The 12297-nt window shown below is 46.0% G+C and overlaps 1 protein-coding gene across 1 annotated transcript in view; it reads left to right on the top strand.

Annotated features, from left to right (window-relative positions):
* Positions 1-12297, top strand: part of LOC142246081 (uncharacterized) — a 104133-nt gene that overhangs the window by 41619 nt on the left and 50217 nt on the right. The window lies entirely within an intron of this gene.

The raw sequence follows: 12297 nt of genomic DNA, 5'->3' as shown, positions 1-12297 counted from the left end.
ACCCGATACACAGCCCGTACCAGCGAACAGCAAGTCCCAGGAGACCGGCGATGGAACGGAATGTAAGGTGAGCATAATATGTGTGTGTTTGTGTGTGTTTGTGTGTTTGTACATGTGTAGAATGGCACAATAGGGGACCAGGATGGGACATTTAACAAGTTGTGGAAGGAATTGTCTGCATTGCAATGATTTCCTATGGGAAATCTTGCTTTGCTGAACGAGTAACTTGGTTATCAAGCACAGTACAAATTGTTCTCGTTAACCAAGGTTCCACTGTATTATGCCATTTGACTTGTAATGCTTACAATGCTAAATATTTTCTTATTATACAAATTTACCTTTCCTGCTAAATGAATCTTTCAAAACATTTTGTTGGATACTGTTTGATAATTAGTATATTCAATAAAAACATATTAAACCATAAATACTATGCCATAGAGAACACAGATAACATGCTGTACTTTGCCCAAATAAAATGCAATGTTCGTACCGGACATCTGGAGTCTGGCGCTCAAACACAGACTTTTCAAGGAAGTCTGTGTCCAAGTTCAGGTGCTGATTGTATGCTAAGAAAGTTTGTAGAAAGGCTGCAGCACAGAGAATCATCAAGCTTTTCGGCATGGGGAAGATACCTGTATACGGCTGTCGATAAAATTAACCACACTTCCTCAGTCACCAGTTTATTAATTTTAAACATGTTTTGAAGTTCCAATGTAATCCACTTGTGTGCATGATGCCCATCAAATGCTATGAAGCCTCGTTCTGTAAATAAGGCTCCAAAGGTCACTGACGATTACCGGCAGACCAGGAATTTCTCACGCTCCTGAGAAATGACATACCTGCTACTAACAGGGAGTGACATAATGGGCCTCATGCTCAGAACGTTATCTGATCGAGGCTCCATAGGATTTGATGGGCGTCGTGGGACATTACACCATTGGATTACATTGCAACTTTGAGAATTATTTTAAATTAATAAATTGGTGAATGAGAGAATGCGGGGGAGTCTTTATTCAAATAAATATTTTTTTCCCTGTGTGTGTTTTTAATTGCACACTTAGTGAGTCAGTAATGGGGGTGTCTGATAGACGCCTCTCTATTACTAACACCGGGCTTGATGCCAGCTGTCAATTCACAGCTGATATCAACCCATCAACCCCAAAAGTATTACCCCAATTGCCACCACATCAGGGCAATCGGGTAGAGGCAGGCAAAGCACCAGAATTGTCGAATCTAATGGATGTGCCACTTCTGGGGTGGCTGCACACTGCTATCTTTAAGCTGGGAAGGGCCTAATAACTATGGGCCTTCCCAGCCTGATAATACCAACCCCCCCAGCTGTCTGATTTACCTTTGCTGGTTTACAAAAATGGGGGGAACACATGCCGTTTTTAAAATTATTTAAATAATTAAAAAAAAATGGTGTGGGGTCCTTTCTAGTTATGCTATACAGCCAAGGTAAAGAAGACAGCTGAGTGTTGCAGCCCACAAATGTCTGGTTTACCTGCGCTGGTTATCAAAAATAAGGAGAACCCAATGTATTTTTTTATTTATTTATTTCCTATCCACATTTATTTGCAGGGCAATTGTCCTACTCTTACCCCTATTTGGCTTCCTTTTGCAGTCCCCTAGCCCTTACTATGACCATTTTACAGCACTATAATTGGGGTCCTTATTGACTTGGATACCGCGTTCAGGAGGCGAGTTCCTCCGTGTTATGCTGATGAGGTACACGGTATCCAACATCTGGGCACCCAAGCCAGAGGAGCCTGCGTACAAGCCTACTGTTGTCCTGTTCCTGGCCTGGCATGAGGTAGGTTCTCAGATACCATCCAATGTGCCATCGGAGCCACCAGGAGGCAATGCAGGTGCACGGGACCAGTGCATGCAGACTCTAAGTGCTTATCCCAGGAGGCCAAGTGAACCAGATGGCCCCTTTCCCATACCCTGGTAACTACCTCCTGCAAAATATTATCAGTTTGTTACTGTTGTCTGTTCCAGTTAATGTTGTGGGCTGAAAAAGTTTAAAATGTTGCCTTAACCAGTTATGTGTTGATATAAAAATGGACACAGGCTGTAGGACTGGCAGCAGCCAACACAAACTTGTGTCTTTGTAAAAGGTTGCACCAGTTGTGCATCACCAGAGTACCACCAGTGGACCCTGTAAAGCACCACCACCAAGGAGAGGTCGGGTGCAAGAAATGTCCGGGACAGAAACGGTCCGGACCTGGTCACTAACGGAACCGGTGACCTGCCTCCTTAGAGGGTTCTGCGACCAGGATCTTTGGGTGGTGGGTGCAGAGAGGGGTACTTCAGTTGAAACGTTTAAAGTGATGAACCTCCCCTGCTTGGGAAGACCTGTTATGTATTAATGTTTACCTGTTGAAAAAAAAAAGATAATAAAAGTGTAACCAGTTTTACCTTGTAGCCCGAAGAAGTGCCCCTGAAACAATGTGGATGCTACAAGGTTCTGCATCCCCACAAGTAGAGATGAGCGAACCGGCCGTGGTTCGGCTCGAGTTCGGTTTGCCGAACGGAGGTCTCGTTCGAGTTCTGTTCAGCGAACCAGTTCGGCGAACCACTCAAACCGCATAGGAAACAATGGGAGGCAATCACAAACACATAAAAACACCTAGAAAACACCCTCAAATGTGTCCAAAAGGTGACAAACAACTCACAACACAACACAAACACATGGGAAAGTGACAAGAACAAATTCTCATGCGAAAACAAAACAGCGTTACAAGGAAAAGAGGATGAGACACAGATATAGGCATGACATGCTCTTCTAAAATCATGTAAAACACCGCAAGGTTACTCCAAGCGGAGTCTCCCTTTTTTTCCAAAAATTGGGCCACACACACCCACCCTTTCAGTGGCAGCACTTGTGCCCCAGTTGTACACTTCACAGGTAGATTTGCATCAAGAACATTCAAAATTACACCATCCTTAACCTTTCCCAGGATGCCCCCGGGGTAGGTAGCAAAGTCTTTGCTGAACCATGACTTGTTCATCTTGGCTCCTTTTAAAAAACACAGCAAGCAAGGGTTACTCCAAGCGGAGTCTCCCTTTTTTTTCCAAAAATTGGGCTACACACACACCCACCCTTTCAGTGGCAGCACTTGTGCCCCAGTTGTAAACTTCACAGGTAGATTTGCATCAAGAACATTCAAAATTACACCATCCTTAACCTTTCCCAGGATGCCCCCGGGGTAGGTAGCAAAGTCTTTGCTGAACCATGACTTGTTCATCTTGGCTCCTTTTAAAAAACACAGCAAGCAAGGGTTACTCCAAGCGGAGTCGCCCTTTTTTCCAAAAATTGGGCCACACACACACCCACCCCTTCAGTGGCAGCACTTGTGCCCCAGTTGTACACTTCACAGGTAGATTTGCATCAAGCACATTCCAAATCCACAAGCATTTACTCTCCCCAGGATGACACAGGGGTAGTAAATTCCTTGTGGATCCATGGCTTGTTCATTTTGATGAACGTTAGTCTGTCCACGTTGTCACTGGACAGACGCATGCGCTTATCTGTCAGCACACACCCAGCAGCACTGAAGACACGTTCAGAGACAACGCTGGCAGATGGACACGACAAAATCTCCAAGGCGTAAGTGGAGAGCTCTGGCCATTTTTCAAGATTTGAAGCCCAAAATGAGCAAGGCTCCATTTGCAAAGTCATGGCATCGATGTTCATTTGGAGATACTCCTGTATCATCCTCTCCCGACGTTGACTATGTGTCAGACTTGTTGTCTCTGGTGGCCTTGCAAAGGATGGTCTAAAAAAATTATGAAAAGATTCAATAAAATTGCTGTTACCAGCACCAGATACGATGCTACTGGTACGGGTAGACTGTTGAAGATGACGAGACCGTCCCATGTTTGTTAAGTTACAACTGGGGGATTTACTCCCTGCACCAGGGTTGTTTGGTGGAAAAGCCGAGCTAAGATCGAGTAACAGCTTTTGCTGATACTCCTGCATACGTGCGTCCCTTTCTATGGCTAGAATTATGTCACAAAATTTGGACTTGTACCGGGGATCTAATAGTGTGGCAAGCCAGTAGTCATCATCACTTCTAATTTTGACAATACGAGGGTCATGTTGGAGGTAGTGCAGCAAGAAGGCGCTAATGTGTCTTGTGCAGCCATGCGGACCAAGTCCACGCTGTGTTTGTGGCATAGAGGTGCTAACCGTTCTTTCTTCCTCTGACATCTCCCCCTAACCTCTTTCAACTGAAATTTGACCAAGGTCTCCCTCATCCGCTGAGTCTTCCATGTCCATGGACAGTTCGTCCTCCATTTCTTCATGTTCTCCTGCACCTTCCTCAACATTTCGCCTGCTACCATGCGCCCTTGTTGATCCCTGTCCCCCATGGTCCCATGCCTGCCGCGTTGGTGATGATGAACGTCTGGACCTTGGTGATGTTGTTATCTCTTGCGCATATGAATCCTCCTGTAGTTCCTCCCCTTCCTGTTGTCCCACCCCCTGACTCCGAATAGTGTTTAGCGTGTGCTTCAGCATGTCAATGACTGGAATTGTCATGCTGATAATGGCATTGTCAGCGCTAAACATATTCGTCGCCATGTCGAAACTGTGCAGAAGGGTGCATAGGTCCTTGATCTGAGACCACTCCATCAGGGTGATCTGCCCCACCTCTGCATCTCGTTGGCCCAGGCTATACGTCATGACGTATTGCACCAGGGCTCGACGGTGCTGCCACAGTCGCTGTAACATGTGGAGAGTCGAATTCCAGTGTGTCGGCACATCGCATTTCAGGCGATGAACCGGCAGGCCGAAAGACTTCTGGAGCGATGCAAGTCGCTCAGCAGCGGTGGTTGAACGGCGGAAGTGAGCAGACAGTTTTCGGGCCTGTTCAGAAGGCCATCTAGGCCTGGATAGTGTGTTAAAAATTGCTGGACAACAAGGTTCAACACGTGAGCCATACAAGGCACGTGTGTCACCTTGCCCAGGCGAAGGGCCGCACCCAGGTTTGCAGCATTGTCGCACACGGCCTTACCAGGCTGCAGGTTGAGTGGAGACAACCATTTACGAAACTCAGTCTCCAGAGCTGCCCACAACTCAGCCGCTGTGTGACTCTTATTTCCAAGACATTTCAAGCTAAAGACCGCCTGATGCCGTTGCGCTCTGCTGCCAGCATAGTAATGAGGGGTGCGTGATTCCTTCTGCACAGTTAGAACTCTGGTGGCCTGACCAGGCAGGCTTGGGGCGGAGGTGGAGGACCCAGACGAGGTGAAGGAAGCAGAAGCAGTGGCGGAACTTGGACAGACAGAGGATTGACACACAAGTCGTGGGGACGGCAAGACTTGTGCAGCAGACCCTTCAACATCTATCACCATAGTTACCCAGTGCCCAGTCAGCGACATGTAACGTCCCTGTCCATGCTTACTGGTCCAAGTATCGGTGGTGAAATGCACCTGTTCACACACAGAGTTTCTCAAGGAAGCGGTGATGTTGTGTGCGACATGCTGGTGTAGCGCAGGCACACCTTTCTTAGAGAAGTAGTGGCGACTGTGCATTTGGTACTGGGGCACAGCGACAGACATAAGGTCTCTAAAATCCTGTGTGTCCACCAGGCGGAAAGGCAGCATTTCGGTAGCCAAGAGCTTACAGAGGGATAAAGTCAACCTCTTAGCTTTGCCATGGGTCGCAGGAAATGGCCTTTTATTTTTCCACATCTGAGGGACAGAGATCTGGCTGCTGTGTGTAGACAGTGTGGAGTAGGGTGTCCCTGGAAAAATGCAGGTTTGTGAGGAAAGTGCAGGCATAGACATGATGTTGCCTTCATCCAACGTTGGTGCTATCGATGTCTGAGAGAGCTGTACTCACGCACTTGTTTCCCCTTCCAAACCAACTGACGACCTACCAAGCAAACTGCCTGTTGCGGTTACAGTGGTGGAAGTTGTGCATGGAAAACCAGGTGTGACAGCTGTCCCCACAGTCCTAGAGAACGAAGAGCGCGGGAAGCACTGGAAGGGGCAGGCGGTGTATGGTTTGCTCCTCTAGGCCGCATTTCAGCATGGTGAGCTTCCCACTGGGACATATGATATTTATTCATGTGGCGATTCATGGAAGAAGTTGTCAAACTGCTGAGGTTTTGCGCTCTACTAACAGAATCACGCCAAATTTTAGATATCACATGATTTGGGCGATCTTTTGCTATGTCAAAAAAGGACCAGGCTAGGCAAGGCTTAGAGGGCATGCGACCTGCTGATTCACCCCGACTAGTGCTCAGAGGCAGAGTGGTGGCTGAGGATGCAGTTGTAGACGTGCTACCAGTACTCCGACTCTGTCCAGGAAGGCGCAAGGTAACTTCGTCGACAGTTGCGTCCTTCTCCACCGCCTCTGTTGACCTCCTCGAGTGCCTGACTGTGGGTTGACAGTAGGTGGGATCTAGAACTTCCTCAACAATTGTTGTGTTTGCACTCCCGTCACCCTCAGACCGAGCATCTTCTTGCCCTGACTGAATATTTAAGTTGTCATCCCAATCTGGTATCTGCGTCTCATCGTCATCAGTATGTTCCTCATTGTCTATAACAACAGGTGTTACAGTTTGTGAATAAGGGTCAACATTATGCTAAGAAACTTGGTCATCACGGCCTGAATCAGAGTCACAAAGGTTCTGGGCATCACTGCAGACCATTTCCTGGTCTGTACTCACTGTAGCTTGGGAGCAGACCTCTGATTCCCAGGCTATAGTGTGACTGAACAGCTCTGCAGACTCAGCCATCTCAGTTCCACCATACTGTGCAGGGCGGATGGAGACTTCAGAGCTGGGAGAAAGCAAGTGTGATTGGGATGACAACTCAGAGGACTGGTGTTTTTTGGATGCGGTAGTTGAGGTGGCGGAGAGTGCACTTGTTGGACCACTTGAGATCCATTCAAGCATTTTCTTTTTTTGGTGGCCATCATCTACCTTTGTATCAGTTGTTCGTGTCCGTAAAAAAGGGAGCAGATCGGATTTTCCACGGTAAGTAGTAGACATCTTACTTTTGCTGGAAGATGGTCTATCTTCAGCAGATGTTAATGGAGCTTTGCCACCTTCCCCAGGGACAAACCCTTTTTTTTCCTTTTCCAACACGCCTCTTCCCCTTTCCACCAGCATCTATCATTTTGCCACTCATTTTGATTGCGACAAGATTGTGCACTTAAAATGTGGTAGTAAAAATTGAGAGGCAGTGTAGATTGCAGCGGTGGTCTAGCTTTATTCACAGCAGAATAAGCAACAATAACTATCCCTGACAATGCAACTACGGCCCTTAAACTGGCAGCATAGTTTGCTATTAGAATGGCTTATTAAAAATGAGCTTGAGTGTGCAATGCAGTGGTGCTGCAAATAGCTTGGCACCAGTGGGGCACAAATGGAGTACAACAGCCACTTTTAGGATGCCACTAAGTTTCCTCAGTGTTTGCTAGTATAATGGCTTAGTAACAATGAGCTTGAGTGTGCAAAGGACTGGAGGGTACAGTGGCACGGTTGTGGGTCTGTGTAGAGGAAAGGAAGCCTCACTTTATATCCCTCTTAATGTTGAAATGCAGCGAGGAAGTCCCTGACCTTAGCTACACAGACGCTCTTATCTGTAGCTGTTAAAATCTGTTTCCACGGACCTGACTGTCACCTATGGCTCTGAGCCTGCTGTTATTAGCCCTTACAAGGGCTAAAAGAAACTTCTATCCCTATTCTGTATAGCGCTGTGTGTAGAGCGTACACAGCAGTATCGCAGACAGGAGCTATGCCAGCGGTGACTGACACCAAGACGCAGAAGGCAGATACCCGTTTTTATAGTGCAGGGACATGTGACATGGACATCCTATCACACATGCCGTTGCTTCTCTGGCTAAAAGTCCACTTAGCTGTGTGTGTGTCTGGGATTGGCTGACATGCTGGCCCGCCCCACTACACGCGCGCGCTTAGGGAAGGAAGACAAGGAAAAAAAAAATGGTGATCGCCATTATCCCAGCAGCAGTGATCTGAATGCGCTGTTCCCACACACTATACGCTGAAATTTCATAATAGTGTGAGTCACAGAGTGACTTACACTATTACAGCGGAAAGCCAGCTAGTAATTAGCTTGGCTTTTTGCTGCTAGAACCGTTCTCGAACGTAACTAGAACCATCGAGCTTTAGCAAAAAGCTTGAGTTCTAGTTCGATCTAGAACAGCCCTCAAAATCACTCGAACCACGAACTTGAGAACCACGAACCACGCTCAACTCTACCCACAAGGATGCAGGGCCTACCCCCTTAGGCACTCAGAACCCCAGTGCTGGTACCAACAAAAACCCAGGTAATCCCAGTTTTTCCCCAACAATTCCCTATACAATGGTACCCGGTAGGGTGGGACCAATGGATGGCCGCCTACAGGTGGAGCCAATCCAGTCCACTGGTTGACCAGGTGGGAGGGGCAGACTGTGGAGAGTAGTCAGAGTGAGTCGACAGGAGTAAGAGAGTGAAGGTGGAAGCGAAGCGACAGCCTGACTCAGGTAAACGGTGACCTGGTACCCAGGAGAAGTGGTTGCCGGTTAAGTACGGTGGAATACTCCTGGAACTACGCACCGACGGGGTACAGGACCCTAGGACAGGAAAGAGCTCCAGGCTGACCTGTTAACACCTGCACAGCAAGGGGACCATCAAGGACCTTGCTGACCCTAAAGAATCCGAAGACTCAGTAGCAAAGGAAGAACTGGGGACAGGACCAGAGACTCCAACCCCACAGGGTTCATGCTACCGTCAGGCGGACAGAAGTTGACAAACCACAGAATGGGGACCCCCAGTTGTTCTATACCACGGTGACCCACTTACCAGAGACAGGTGCAGGGAAGAAGGTACCAGAGAATCAAATTGGCACTGGGACAATGAGGACATGGAGGTTAAACCAGCCAGCCTCGGACAACCAGTCAACATCTACCAGCAGTGAGTAAACCAGTTGCACTGAACACCTGTGTGGACTACCTTCTTCTGACACGCACTGCACATACACCCTCTGGGGCAAAACCCTACTTGCGGAGGGTCTACCATTCTAGCTGCCAATACCACCAGCCACAGTAGAGACATTCTGCAGTGACAGCTCCCTACACTTAGCTGCAACACCGCAAGTGGCGTCACATGTGAACATTATCGTATTCTCCCCTATAAATATCCTCATTACAAAAAGGGCCCAGGGCATGGAATCGGGTAACGTCCACCACCGTGACTTCCCCAAAACCTGTACTTCCTGGAACCGAGTATACCATATTCGTGGGTGCTACATAAGTTCTTAAGGTTAAAAATAAGATAGTCCTGGATAACCCCTTTAATAATAGAAAGGGCTCACAAGATCCAAATTTGCCCTTTTTCTCCAGTGGCTAAAACGGTGATATTAAATTGTCACTGTATTTTGAGTTGAAGATAAGAAACTTTACACAACATGGTATCACAGAAATGTGCTGATTTCTCCACATATGAGCCATGTCTTTCCCTCTGATCTGCCCACTGAATTTCCAAACCACTGTAGAACAGTAGCACAAATCTATCCTGACAGATTGCGAGCAGTGTGAGGTGTCAGAATGAACAGTATATTGAAGTCTATAAAGAGGGCGAGAGGAGAGGTGAGTGTCATTCAACACATTGACAGACCAGGCAGGCACAGGCAGATCAAGCAAATTTATTACACTTTAATGCTGAATTCACAGCCACCCAGCTCAGTACTGCTATACTGAGCTGCTGCTTCTGTCGGAGACCTTCAGAGAAAGAAGATCAGGATTACAGATCTCTATGTGTCCTGTGTGAAGTATACAGATACAGCAGCAGCTAGTCTCCCCGCTAGGTAAGAGACAACTGAAAATCAGTTACAGTCTGCAGAGGAGAAAGCTGATGCAAAATGCAGGACACATGGCATGTAATGGCCAGAAATAGCGTTATTTCTCGTCTACTTATGACAGCTTATTCTTGTAAGTAACCTGAAAGACCTGTTACACTTCAAGTACGGGAAAGCACAACTATGTTCTACCTTGGTATGTAGATATTTTGATATGGTTCTCCATTTTTTCAAGTTTGAGGCGAGAGGCTCGGAAAGGTTTCAGCAGGGTGAGGGAAGGGATTAGAATTACATATTGTTTTGTTAGGTATGTATGCTTATGTGTGTGAACATGAATGACAGGTTATTTATTTCTTGAAGTTTTGTATTACCACGTGCAAATACTACATGGAAAATATTATTGTGGAATGTGCAGGTCACATCTGTTAGTTCAAGTGATCCCTTGTCATTAGCTAGCTTAACTATTTAAAGGGGTTGTCCACTACTTTTACATTGATGGCCTATCCTTAGCATGGATCATCGATGTCTGAACGGCTGGGGTCTGACACTCTTCACACTCACCAATCAGCTGATTTTGGTCCTGGCGGCAGCAGCAGGGGGCCAGAAATGCTCAGTTCCAGAACTGCTCCGTCTTCTTCCGCAGCCGGTTACTGTCCATCCGTCTCCCATTCTAATCAATAGAAGGCGAATGTGCAGTTCCCGGCAGCTGCCACTATCAGAAGACGGGGCAGCTTCGGAACTGTGCATTTCCAGCCGCCTGCTGGAGCCGCCGGGACCTTGATCAGCTGATCGGCAGGGATGAGGGGTGTCGGACCCTGACCAATCAGACACTGATGACCTATCCTAAGGATAGGCCATCAATGTCAAAGTAGTGGACCACCCCTTTAAGGACTAGGACATTTTTCATTTTTGCACTTTCATTGTTTCTTCCAAGAGCCATAACTTTACTATTTTTCCATTGACATAACCAAATGAGGGCTTGATTGTAGTGGGATGTTTAGTAGTTTTGAACGAGATCATTTATTTTACCATATAATGTATTAAAAAATGAAAAAAAAAATTCAAGTGAGGTGAAATTTGTAGAAATAACCCGGTAACATGATCCTTCAGATCAGTACATACTCGTCTATACCAAACTTGTAAGTTGCTTTTTTTTACATTTTAGTGGTTAAAAAAAAATGTTAAAAAAAAAACATTTTTGTTGCCATTTACCAAGACCTGTTACTTTTTATTTTTCTGCCCATGGAGCTGGGTGAGAGCTTAGTTTTGCGTGCTTAGCTGTGGTTTTTACTGACACCATTTTTGGGTACATATAACATGATTACTTTTTTCTTATATTTTTTTTTAGAGGAGTGTAACTACCAAACTGGAATTCTTGCATTTTGATTTATTTTTCCTTTTCAAAATTTACTGTATGGTTTAATTAATTTTATATTTTTTATAGATTGGACTCTTTCAAACACGTCAATATCAAATATATTTCTTTTCTTTATTTCCATCTTTTAGCTTCTTCATTTTTGAGGGTGGAAAAAGGTGGTGATTTAAACCTTTAATTTTTAAAATAAAAATTAAATATAAAAATCTAAATATGTGTTTATAGTTTTTAAACTTTTATTTTTCAGTTCATTTTTTCAGTTCCCCTAGTGGACTCGTAACTGGGACCATTTGATTGCATATACTATATACTGCAATACAAGCATACTGCAGTATATAGAGTAAGTATGGTAGGTTAACTAAGATGGCAGCCTTCAGCTAGACTCCCTGTCAAGCATAGTAACCCATCAGCTCCTGCAATCGCAGTGCCATGACGTTGGGCATTGTAAATTAGGTTATCCCTCTCATACTGCATATAGGGGCTATATGGGGGCTTATACTGTATATAGGGGTTATGTGGGGGCTCAAACTGTATATAGGTACTATGTGGGCTCATAATGTATATAGGGAGTGCTGCTTGTGAGCTCATACTGTATATAGGGGGCTATGTGAGGGTTCATATTGTATATAGGGGCTATGTGGGGGCCCAAACTGTATATAGGTGCAATTGTGTCCATGATGCCAGCTGCCAAGGCACCATTGATCCCCTGGGAATGCCTTTTGTTGGCTGCCTACCAGCATGTGTGCCTATTGCTACCTCCGGTGGCTTTAGTGATGACTTGGCGGTTGATCTAGTCCATTCCTCAAGGCCAGTAATTGGTACCTTCAGTCCAATGGACCCACTAACCCCCGTGCTTGCCCTGCGAGCATAACAATTACATTGATTCAGTTGTGAAACCAGTAGTATGGTCATTTCTCCAAAGGGTCCCAGGAGATTTTTTTTTCAACATGACAACACCAACATGTGGCTCATGCTGCTGTGAGCAGCCTGCTTGACCTAAATTTGCTGCCATGGCCTGTAACATCTCAGGAAATCTGGAGACGTCATTGAAACGCAATTACAAATAGAACTGCCAGCAGTGGATCTTGTTGATTTTTATGCCAAG

The sequence above is a fragment of the Anomaloglossus baeobatrachus genome, chromosome 7 (assembly GCF_048569485.1).
Source record: "Anomaloglossus baeobatrachus isolate aAnoBae1 chromosome 7, aAnoBae1.hap1, whole genome shotgun sequence".
Lineage (NCBI taxonomy): Eukaryota > Metazoa > Chordata > Amphibia > Anura > Aromobatidae > Anomaloglossus > Anomaloglossus baeobatrachus.
Note: the sequence above shows the minus strand (reverse complement) of the source record. Positions and strands in the feature narration are given on the sequence as shown.